We start from the raw sequence: 11,242 nt of genomic DNA, 5'->3' as shown, positions 1-11,242 counted from the left end.
TAGCTACATCTAAAACGCAACTACTGTAGTTAGCTAGCTAGCTATTGTAGCTAGCTTGACACTCACTCAGTAAAGTTAGCTTACCATTCTTTTCAGGTCAACTCAACATTCTTCTTGCCAATCCCGGTTGCCTACTCCCATCTCTCTGTCTTCTTCTAGGTTCAAAACGTTATGGCAGTAGACAGTCAGGTGCCTTATTGTCAAAAAGCAACCCACTCGTTACACTACCACCTGGTGCAGTCAATGGCTTAGTGTCATGTAGTGTATATAGTAATAACGCTTACATTAGGTCAGGTGGGTACATTGCAGTTGAGTCAAGTTATAAGTAGTTGTTATTTTATTACAGTCTCCTGTGAATTGATGTGTGCCCCGTTGACTTGGGTGGTTTGCTACTATTCTGTAAATCAAAACATTCATCCAAGTTGGCCTAAACCAGTTTTGATTACCATTTGTGTGGTGGCTGTGATTAGGGGGCAGGGACTCTCAGTGGGGTATCAGGACCAGAGTGGGAACATTCATTTTGTCCTTTGAGCTACAGTGGTAAGGGGCAGGAGTTAGAATCGGGACGGGTGTGCAGTTACAATCACGGCCCTGTCTTGGTAATTGAAAACTGGTTATGTTCTTGGGTGGTCGTCTTGGAAGTTGTACATGGGAGAGCGGGTCATTGTCTTGTCTTGTCGTCTTTTCAGCACACGCTCTACCAGGTCCAACCGGAAGGTCTGTTTTGTTGGCTTGTACATTTTCTTAGCAACCCGGGCTTTGGTTTGTTTTGAGAAAACCATACTGTATCTGGGTGTGCCTGAGGAGATATGAAACACCAATTAACAATTTTCTCACTAAGTCTCCCTGGTGTCTACCTTTCCTGAAAATAAGATGACAAAAGTATGCAAATTGACAGTAACAAGCATTACTGGGAAAAGGGCTACAACAGAAATGTGTGATGTTGGGGGTACTCAATAACCGGAGTTGGGAAACACTGATCTAAGGTGTAAGATTCTACAAATTCTAACACATATTGAAATCCGAACAGTTTGTAAGAGTCCAATGTAATCCACTCACTTGTGGTGCAACTTCATCAGTTGGTTCTGGCTGACTTGGAGCAGTGATCAATTCACTTGAGGTTTCCTGTGACAGGAAAAAATATATAAGCAACAAGACAACAATGCTAAATCAGTTATTATTGATAACTGTTTTGATAAGCAGTGTGCATATTATTATTACTGATAACTATATATATTTTAAAAAATAATTACCATTGCTATTCCACCCGAGGTGCGTGGGTTTGCCTGCTGTGGACTGGAGAGCAGCAATCTCAGTTCTGTGATATCTACAGACTCCGATGATGCAGTTGTTCCATGGGTTCCAGGTTTGCTTTTGCTTGTTAGGTGAGGAGTTGATTATCGTACACTGGAAATCTCAGCAGCCATGGGCAATCCATTCATTTCTGTGCTGCCACTGACATCAGCCTGCATAACACAGATAAATAGAAAAGTGTAAAACACAATGGTGTCCACCCTAGCCAGGGTCCCACACTATTATATATTCTATAAATTAGCCTACCCAATAATAGAACCATGGCGTCACTATACAACACAGTGGCAAATTGGTCAATTTAGGGGCGCTTTCACATATTACATTTGGTTCCCAGGAGCATTGGTGAGATTTATACAAAGCACGCTTTGCTTTCACAAGAACTGTACATAACCGTTTCAGGATGTGATTTGCGAGACGCACATTCTACATGAAACTAGCTAGGTAGCTAGCTTGTTTACAATGGACAAAAAGTTCCATGTGACTCGCCTGGGTACGATATTGCATTTCACTCATGCTTTATAGACGTAACTATAGTTAGATCTAGTCGATCAGGGCAACCAAACAGAAGCTAAAGGATCCGAATCATACAGGGGATATGTGAAAGCGCCCTAAGCCATCTAACTTGTAATACTCGACTTGAGTGGGTTGAGTCACTGACGTGATCTTCCTGTCCAGTTTTGCGCCCCCTCTGGCTTGTGTGGTGGGTGAGATCTGCATGGGCTATACTCAGCCATGTCTCAGGGAAGTAAGTTGGGGGTCTTTTGATATCCCTCTAGTGGTGTGGGGGCTCTGCTCTGTCACTGTAGGTCTCTCTCTCTTCTCTCTGTCCTTCTCTCTCACTCTCTCCTCTCTCTCTCTCTCTCTCCACTCTCTCTTCTCACTCTCTTTCTTGTCACTTTCTCTCTCTCTCTCTGTCTCTCTCTCTCTGTGTGTTCTCTCTCTCTCTCTCTCTCCTCTCTCTCTCTCTCTCTCTCTCTCTCTCTCTCTCTCTCTCTCTCTCTCTCTCTCTCTCTCTCTCTCTCTCTCTCTCTCTCTCCTCTCCTCTCCTCTCCTCTCCTATCATTTTCTGGCCCTGTGCCCTCACTGGGTCGAGGTAGTGAACGTTTTAGCAGGCTACTAGCACGTCACAACTGGCTACGTGACTACTGCATCTCCTTGGGTGTAACTTTGGAGACAACTTTGACACCTTTTGGAAGCAGAGGATGCTCTATAAGGAGGATGGGATTCTGTCTTAACATTCTCCTGAAATTCTACACGTACATGTCTGTGTATTTCACCAAATATCTCACAATGTGTATATTTAAATTAGTTCAAGTCGGACACCATTTTAATCAGGAGAATCTCGTCTTTGTAATGATGTAAGGCTGGGCAGTGAGCTCTGCTGTCATCGATCACTAGACCAGAAATAGTCAGAAGTTGACATTTTTTCCTTACTTCCTCATTACGCAGATGTAAGCACACTTAACACCATGGAGGTGCGGATGTTTATTTTCTACACAAGTTATAATTTTTCAGTTTCGTCTTAAGAACAGATTGTAGTGCTAAAATAAGAAGGGAGAAATCTTTTGGTGCCATTTAGGGGAAATTGAATTCTAAGCATCATTCCAGTCAGAAGAGGCACAGCAAAGGTTTGTTTCAATTCATTTGCTATGGCCTTGTGCTAGTGTTCCAGCTCAGCCAACGTTCTTTGGCCGTTTTTCAGCCTTGAGTGAATTTATGCTGGTTCTATTGTCCAGCCTATCCCATGTTGATAGGGGAATTGTAAATAGTAATTCTCTGCCTGTTAATTTAATTTCCATTGATAGCTCAGTTAGCTCCATTAAGGAAGCCACTGTTGCTAGCTCCACCTATGATATTAGTAGTTTTATATCAAGCTATCGTTTTGCTACATGTGCTCATAAGCATAGGGGTATTGTCAATAGTAATCTTGTGCACATTTACCTGAATTCTACTATTAGCTCTGCTTTCAATCCAATCAGGAAGCCTATTGTGGCTAGTTCATCCAGTTCTATTGACTCTTCTGTCACCATGGATACACCTGCTGTTTTCAAATATGCAGAGAGCTTGGACTGTTATATATGAATGTGCGAAGCCTGATATCTAAACTGGACTTTCTGGATGTCTGGGTGCATGACACTAGACCAGATGTTCTGGTTATCTCAGAGACCTGGCTGAATAATTTGATTATGGATAAGGACGTTGCCATTGCGGAGTACAACATTTTCAGATGTGATAGACAAAAAAAAGGGGGAGTTGTGGCTATTTACAGTGCATTCGGAAAGTATTCAGACCCCTTGACTTTTTTCACATTTTCTTAAGTTACAGCCTTATTCTAAAATTGATTAAATTGTTTTCCCCCCTCAAAAATCTACACACAATAGCCCATAATGACAAAGCAAAAATTGTTTTTTAGAAATGTTTGCAAATCTATTAAAAAGACAAATGTCACAAGTATTCAGACCCTTTACTCAGTACTTTGTTGAAGCACCTTTGGCAGCGATTACAGATTAGAGTCTTCTTGGGTATGACGCTCCAAGCTTGGCACACCTATATTTGGGGAGTTTCTCCCATTCTTCTCTGCAGATCCTGTCAAGCTCTGTCAGGTTGGCTGGGGAACGTTGCTGGGCAGCTATTTTCAGGTCTCTCCAGAGATGTTAGATTGGGTTCAAGTCCAGGCTCTGGCTTGGCCACTCAAGGACATTCAGAGACTTGTCCCGAAGCCACTCCTACGTTGTCTTGGCTGTGTGTTTAGGGTTGTTGTCCTGTTGGAAGGTGAACCTTCGCCCCAGTCTGAGGTCCTGAGCACTCTGGAGCAGGTTTTCATCAAGGATCTCTCTGTACTTTGCTCCGTTCATCTTTCCCTCGATCCTGACTAGTTTCCCAGTCTCTGCCACTGAAAATAATCCCCACAGCATGATGCTGACACCACCATGCTTCACCGTAGGGATGGTGCCAGGTTTCCTTCAGACGTGACGCTTGGCATTCAGGCCAAATAGTTCAATCTTGGTTTCATCAGACCAGAGAATCTTGTTTCTCATGGTCAGAGTCCTATAGAGTCCTTTAGGTGACTACAAGATGGCGCCAACAGACATGGCAGCTCCTAAGCAACTTTACAGTATTTTGTTTTTTTGTGTATTATTTCTTACATTATTAGCCGAGAATATTGGATATCAGAGCGGTGGTAACTCGCCAGCATTACGACAAGGAATACGACTTTACCGAATTGGAACCTTTGTTCGTACCCCCCAGGGCAATTTAACTTCTCCCAGATGCTGCTCCAAGACGCCGCAGGTGGTGAAGAAGTATTCGGAATGGACTTTTAGTCTGACTCAGGAGGCGTGCACGTCATTCACCACTTCAGAGTATATTACTTGCTAAAGTTCAGTCTCTGGACAATAAAGTAGCCGAGCTCAGGGCGAGGATCTCCTTCCAGAGAGACATCAGGGACTGTAACATACTCTGTTTCACGGAATCATGGCTCTCTCCGGATATACTGTCCCCATCCATACAGCCAGCTGGGTTCTCAGTACATCGTCAGACAGGAATAAGAACTCTCTGGGAAGAAGAAAGGCGGTGGTGTATGTTTCATGATGAACAACTCATGGTGTGATTGTGATAACGTACAGAAACTCAAGTCCTTTTGTTCACCTGACCTGGAATACCTCTAAATCAAATGCCAACCGTATTACCTCCCAAGAGAATTCTCTTCAGTTATAGTCACAGCCGTGTATATTCCCCCTCAAGTTCTATCAACACATTGACTGTAGTACTCACGCTGAAAAAATGCTCAACCACTGTTACTCCCCCTTCCATGATGTGTACAAGGCCCTCCCCCGCCCTCCTTTCGGCAAATCAGATCATGACTCCATTTTGCTCCTTCCTTCCTATAGGCAGAAACTCAAACAGGAAGTACCCGTGCTAAGGTCTATTCAACGCTGGTCTGACCAATCGGAATCCATGCTTCAAGATTGTTTTGATCACGCGGACCGGGTGACTGAGTTCATCAGGAAGTGTATAGGGGATGTTGTTTCCACTGTGACTATTAAAACCTACCCAAACCAGAAACCGTGGATAGATGGCAGCATTCTTGCAAAACTGAAATCGCGATCCACCACATTTAACCATGGAAAGGTGACTGTGAATATAGTTGAACACAAACAGTGTCATTATTCCCTCTGTAAGGCAATAAAAAACAGGCAAAATGTCAGTACAGAGACAAAGTGGAGTCGCAATTCAACGGCTCAAACACGAGACATTTGTGGCAGGGTCTAGAAACAATCACAGATTAAAAAGGGAAAAGCAGCCAAGTCGTGGATACCAACGTCTTGCTTCCGGACAAGCTAAATACCTTCTTCACCCGCTTTGAGGATAACACAGTGCCACTGACATGACCCGCTCCCAAGGACTGTGGGCTCTCATTTTACGTGGTCGACGTGAGTAAGACATTTAAGCCTCGCAAGGCTGCCGGCCAAGACGGCATCCCTTGCCGCGTCCTCAGAGCATGCGCAGACCAGCTGGCTGCAGTGTTTACGGACATATTCAATCTCTCCCTATCCCAGTCTGCTGTCCCCTCTTGCTTCAAGATGTCCACAATTGTTCCTGTACCCAAGAAAGCAAAGGTAACTTAACTAAATGACTATCGCCCCGTAGCACTCACTTCTGTCATCATGAAGTGCTTTGAGAGGCTAGTTAAGGATCATATCACCTCTACCCTACATGACACCCTAGACCCACTTCAATTTGCATACCACCCCAATAGATCCACGGACGATGCAATCGCCACTGCACTGCCCTATCCCATCTGGACAAGAGGAATAACTATGTAAGAATGCTGTTCATTGACTATAGCTCAGCCTTCAACACCATAGTACCCTCCAAGCCCATCATTAAGCTTGGGGCCCTGGGTCTGAACCCCGCCCTGTGCAACTGGGTCCTGGACTTCCTGATGAGCCAACCCCCAGGTGGTGAAGGTGGGAAACAACATCTCCACTTCGCTGATCCTCAACACAGGGGCCCCACAAGTATGCGTGCTCAGCCCCCTCCTGTACTTCCTGTTCACCCATGACTGCGTGGCCACGCACGCCTCCAACTCAATCATCAAGTTTGCAGACGACACAACAGTAGTAGGCCTCGTTACCAACAATGACGAGACAGCCTACGGATTGACTGACCTTCATGTCTTAAAGTAATGATGGACTGTCGTTTCTCTTTGCTTATTTGAGCTGTTCTTGCCATAATATGTACTTGGTCTTTTACCAAATAGGGCTATCTTCTGTATACCACCCCTACCTTGTCACAACACAACTGATTGGCTCAAACACATTAACAAGGAAAGAAATTCCACAAATGAACTTTTAACAAGGCACACCTGTTAATTGAAATGCCTTCCAGGTGACTACCTCATGAAGCTAGGAACACAAGCATTTCACTACACCTGCAATAACATCTGCTAAATATGTGTATGTGACCAATAAAATTTGATTTGATTTGATGTTGGCAAACTCCAAGCGGGCTGTCATGTGCCTTTTACTGAGGAGTGGCTTCCGTCTGACCACTCTACCGTAAAGGCCTGATTGGTGGAGTGCTGCGGAGATGGTTGTCCTTCTGGAAGGTTCTCCCATCTCCACAGATGAACTTTGGAGCTTTGTCAGAGTGACCATCAGGTTCTTGGTCACCTCCCTGACCAAGGCCCTTCTCCCCCGATTGCTCAGTTTGGTCGGTCGGCCAGCTCTTGGAAGAGTCTAGGTATAAATTTGCAAAAATGTCTAAAAACCTGTTTTCGCTTTGTCATTATGGGGTATTGTGTGTAGATTGATGAGGAAAAAAACAATTTAATCCATTTTAGAATAAGGCTGTAAAGTAACAAGAGTGAGACTCCTGAGTGGCGCAGTGGTCTAAGGCACTGCATCGCAGTGCTAACTGTGCCACTAGAGATCCTGGTTCGAATCCAGGCTCTGTCGCAGCCGGCCGCGACCGAGAGACTCATGGGCGGCGCACAATTGGCCCAGCGTCGTCCAGGGTAGGGGAGGGAATGGCCGGCAGGGATGTAGCTCAGTTGATAGAGCATGGCGTTTGCAATGCCAGGGTTGTGGGTTTGATTCCCACGGGGGGCAAGTATAAAAAATAAAAATGTATTCACTAACTGTAAGTCGCTCTGGATAAGAGCGTCTGCTAAATGACTAAAATGTAATGTAAATGTAACAAAATATGGAAAAAGGGAAGGGGTCTGAATACTTTCCGAATGCACTGTACGTAAGCACATCTCTTACAGCATCATGCGCTCTTAGCATCTCTGTCCCCAAAATGTGTGAGCTGTTGGTCATAAAAGTGGCCATAAGGCAAAATATGCATATATTTATTTAATACCCTTTCTGGTATCTGAACTGGTTGTGTTAGGAAATGTATATCTTAATTGGCTTACACATGCCTCAGATCAGTTTAAGAATATCTGTTTTGAGTTCAGCTTGACTCAGCCAATAACAAAACCCACTCAGATTAATTTAAAAAACCTTGCTAACTCCTCATTGATTGACTTTATCCTGACTAACTGTCCCCATAAGTATTTGGCTAGTGGTGTTTTTGCAAACTATATCAGCGACCACTGCCTTATAGCTTCCATTAGAGATACCAAACTGAAAAACTTGGACGCTCTTATATTTGTGAAGAGAAATTCTCGACCCAGGCGTTCCTTCATGATCTATATTATTTCAAGCTTTTTTCTACTAGCTGCGTACCAGAACCTGTTTTGTCACCTGAATTTTTCTCATCCATTTTTACCTCTCTGGCTGATGACTGCGACTCAGAGTCAAAAACCGAGCTAATCGATGGTACTCGCCTGTCCTCTTATAAAAAAGATAGCCTGGGCCAAGGCCAGACAAACTGTCTCATTAGCTGTTTGGCAGATATTTAGGCAATTGAGAAATAGGTGCACTGCCTTGGTTAGCCAAATCAAACTACTTCCTTAGCGCTCTGTTAGTGATCCTTCTAAATCCTGGAAAACCTCTAATTCACTGAAGTGTGGTAATTCCTCTACTTCCCTGCCTAAGCAATTAGTTTTAGACTCCTGCATCATTACTGAAAAAGTTAAGATTTGTGATGCTTTTAATCAGCATTTTATCTCAGCTGGTTTCCTATTTGAAAGAAATGGTGGTCATACTGGTCTTGGCAAGTCAGTTGACTGTTCATCCCACATACAGCCTCCAGTTACCTCAATGAATGATCAAACAACCTCACATGACTTGGGAAATGGTTTTTCTTTTTGTCAACACACAGAAACAGAAGTTCTTGCTGCCTTATTAGCTATTGACACCAATACGTCCTTAGGGGCTGACAATTTGGACCCGTCTTTGCTTAAGTGTGCAGCGCCCCTCATTGCTGGCTCAGTAACACAATTTATTTTTTAACTTTAGTATCAGGAAATATTCCAAAAGTGTGGAAAGCAGCTTTTGTGCTACCACTCCGTAAGGGCGGGGATAGTAGTGATGTCGATAATTATCGACCCATTTCCAGGCTCCCTTGTCGTGCGATAATACTAGAAACATTGGTCAACAAACAGCTACGTTATCTGTAAATGATATTCTTAATGTTAATCCATCCGGATTCAGACCTAAACATAGTACCACTATGGCTACCATGCTTGTTGTAAATGATATTGCAAATGTCTTAGATGAAAGAATTGTGCTGCCATGTTTGTAGACTGTAGACCATTTTATTCAGTTGAAAAAGCTGTCCTCGATAGGGTTGGGTACTGATGCTTGCCGATGGTTTCATAATTATCTCAATGAAAGAACTCAGGCAATCAAGGTAGATGGGGTCTAATCTGAGATCCTAATATTGACCGAAACCAACTAGCCTATAGCTAGCTAGTGCCCAGCCAAGCTAAATTCATTAGCATCAAGCTAGCGAACTGTTAAATGTTATTTTTGTACAAATATCAACACTTTAACACATTTTATCATCACATCGCATATTTACATATTTTCCCTGAACTAAACTGAGCCTTCGTTCATAAAAAATAAAACAAATAGGAGCTAAAACATTGTTGAAAAAAAGTACAAAAAGTTTGGACGCCATCTTAATCCCCTCTCTTACATGTAAACCATTAGCAACCTAGCCAACCTCCATTACTTACAATGGGGAAAATACCAACAAGTTTATCACTCGATTATAACTCCTTCCAATTGCCTTCAAACGTAACCAGACTCATGGATTATGTAAATAACCATTTTACCTCAATATTTTCAGAGTCATATTGCACTTTTGCACATTACATACCTGACTTAACAGGATAAAATTATGAGATGGAGAAACGTTGGTGGTGTTCAGTAGTAAGCATTCTCCAAGATTTTAGAAGAAAGCTCCAAGACCTCACCATCTCACTAACACTCCCATTTGACATCACAGCTCCCCCTAGTGGCAGTACTCATATACATTAATTTAAATAATATAATATGCCATTTAGCAGACGCTTTTATCCAAAGCGACTTACAGTCATGTGTGCATAAATTTTTACGTATGGGTGGTCCCGGGGATCGAACCCACTACACTGGCGTTACAAGCGCCATGCTCTACCAATTGAGCTACAGAGGAGGCCTAGGAAATGATACAAGGTATGGCCCCATAAAATAACAAATGAAATAAAACGTCAAAAATATGACCATACATATTTGTGTGTGTCACACGCTCTCTGACAAAAAGAAAATGGCTCCTGACATTTAACCCTTATCTACATCTCAAGTATAAGTGCTTCATTTTAGATTATTTCTTGCTTTCCTAAATACACGTAAGTGGGAATATGGTAGGGTAGGTAGGTTTTAGCAGGGCTGTGCAATGTGTCATAGGTGGTACCCCATAAACCTCTACAGTGTTGATTGCGGTGTGTGGCTGGTAGGATGGCTGACTTAGCGTCCGGTAAGTGAATATCTGTGCAGGCCTTCTCTCACGTGTGGGCCTCCTAGCCTGTTCAACCGGAGTGTTAACTAGTTGAGAGTTCACTATGTGTCTTTTCTCTCCTACCTGCGTTCTTTGTCCATTTCCATCTTCTGTATCTGACCGTACTGGTTCAGCAGGTAAGTATTCCTCTTCTTGTTCTCCTTCAGAATCTTCTGGTCTTTGGATTTCTCTTTCGGTTGCAACAACTCGGGTAGGTACCGTATCTTGTGTGGGTCCTACACGGGCTGTATTTCTCTGAGGATCACAGGTAAGTCTCACATTGTCTGTTCTTTGCTCTTTTCTTACAGGTATTCTCAGCCAGTAATGTGCTCATGAGTTTTCTTCGTCTGAGTCTGTTGTATCACTGTTCTGGGTCAGCTCTCTCTCTTGTTCAACTCTTTTGTTTCTGCTTTTTCCCCTTTTCTCTTTAGGTGGGTTTGTCTGTGCGGGCTGCAGCGGTAAGTCTACAGGTACAGTTGAGGTCGGAAGTTTACATACACCTTAGCCAAATACATTTAAACTCAGTTTTTCACAATTCCTGACATTTAATCCTAGTAAAAAATTCCCTGTCTTAGGTCAGTTAGGATCACCACTTTATTTTAAGAATGTGAAATGATTTACTTCAGCTTTTATTTATTTCATCACATTCCCTGTGGTTCAGAAGTTTACATACACTCAATTAGTATTTGGTAGCATTGCCTTTAAATTGTTTAACTTGTGTTAAACGTTTCGGGTAGCCTTCCACAATCTTCCCACAATAAGTTGGGTGAGTTTTGGCCCATTCCTCCTGACAGAGCTGGTGTAACTGAGTCAGGTTTGTAGGCCTCCTTGCTCGCACACGTTTTTCAGTTCTGCCCACAAATGTTCTATAGGATTGAGGTCAGGGCTTTGTGACGGCCACTCCAATACCTTGACTTTGTTGTCCTTAAGCCATTTTGCCACAGCTTTGGAAGTATGCTTGGGGTCATTGTCCATTTGGAAGACCTATTTGAGACCA

At 43.2% G+C, this 11,242-nt stretch overlaps 1 long non-coding RNA gene across 1 annotated transcript; it reads right to left on the bottom strand.

Annotated features, from left to right (window-relative positions):
• Positions 1–371: 371 nt before the first annotated feature.
• LOC121585521 lies at positions 372–1,449 on the bottom strand. The gene is made up of 3 exons (XR_006003854.1): positions 1,254–1,449; positions 1,060–1,125; positions 372–799 (listed from the first exon to the last, which is right to left on the bottom strand). It is a non-coding gene; the product is annotated as an uncharacterized LOC121585521 (long non-coding RNA).
• Positions 1,450–11,242: the final 9,793 nt, after the last annotated feature.

The sequence above is a fragment of the Coregonus clupeaformis genome, chromosome 17 (assembly GCF_020615455.1).
Source record: "Coregonus clupeaformis isolate EN_2021a chromosome 17, ASM2061545v1, whole genome shotgun sequence".
In the NCBI taxonomy this organism is placed as follows: Eukaryota; Metazoa; Chordata; class Actinopteri; order Salmoniformes; family Salmonidae; genus Coregonus; species Coregonus clupeaformis.
The sequence above is the reverse complement of the archived record's forward strand: the minus strand, read 5'-3'. Positions and strand labels throughout refer to the sequence as shown.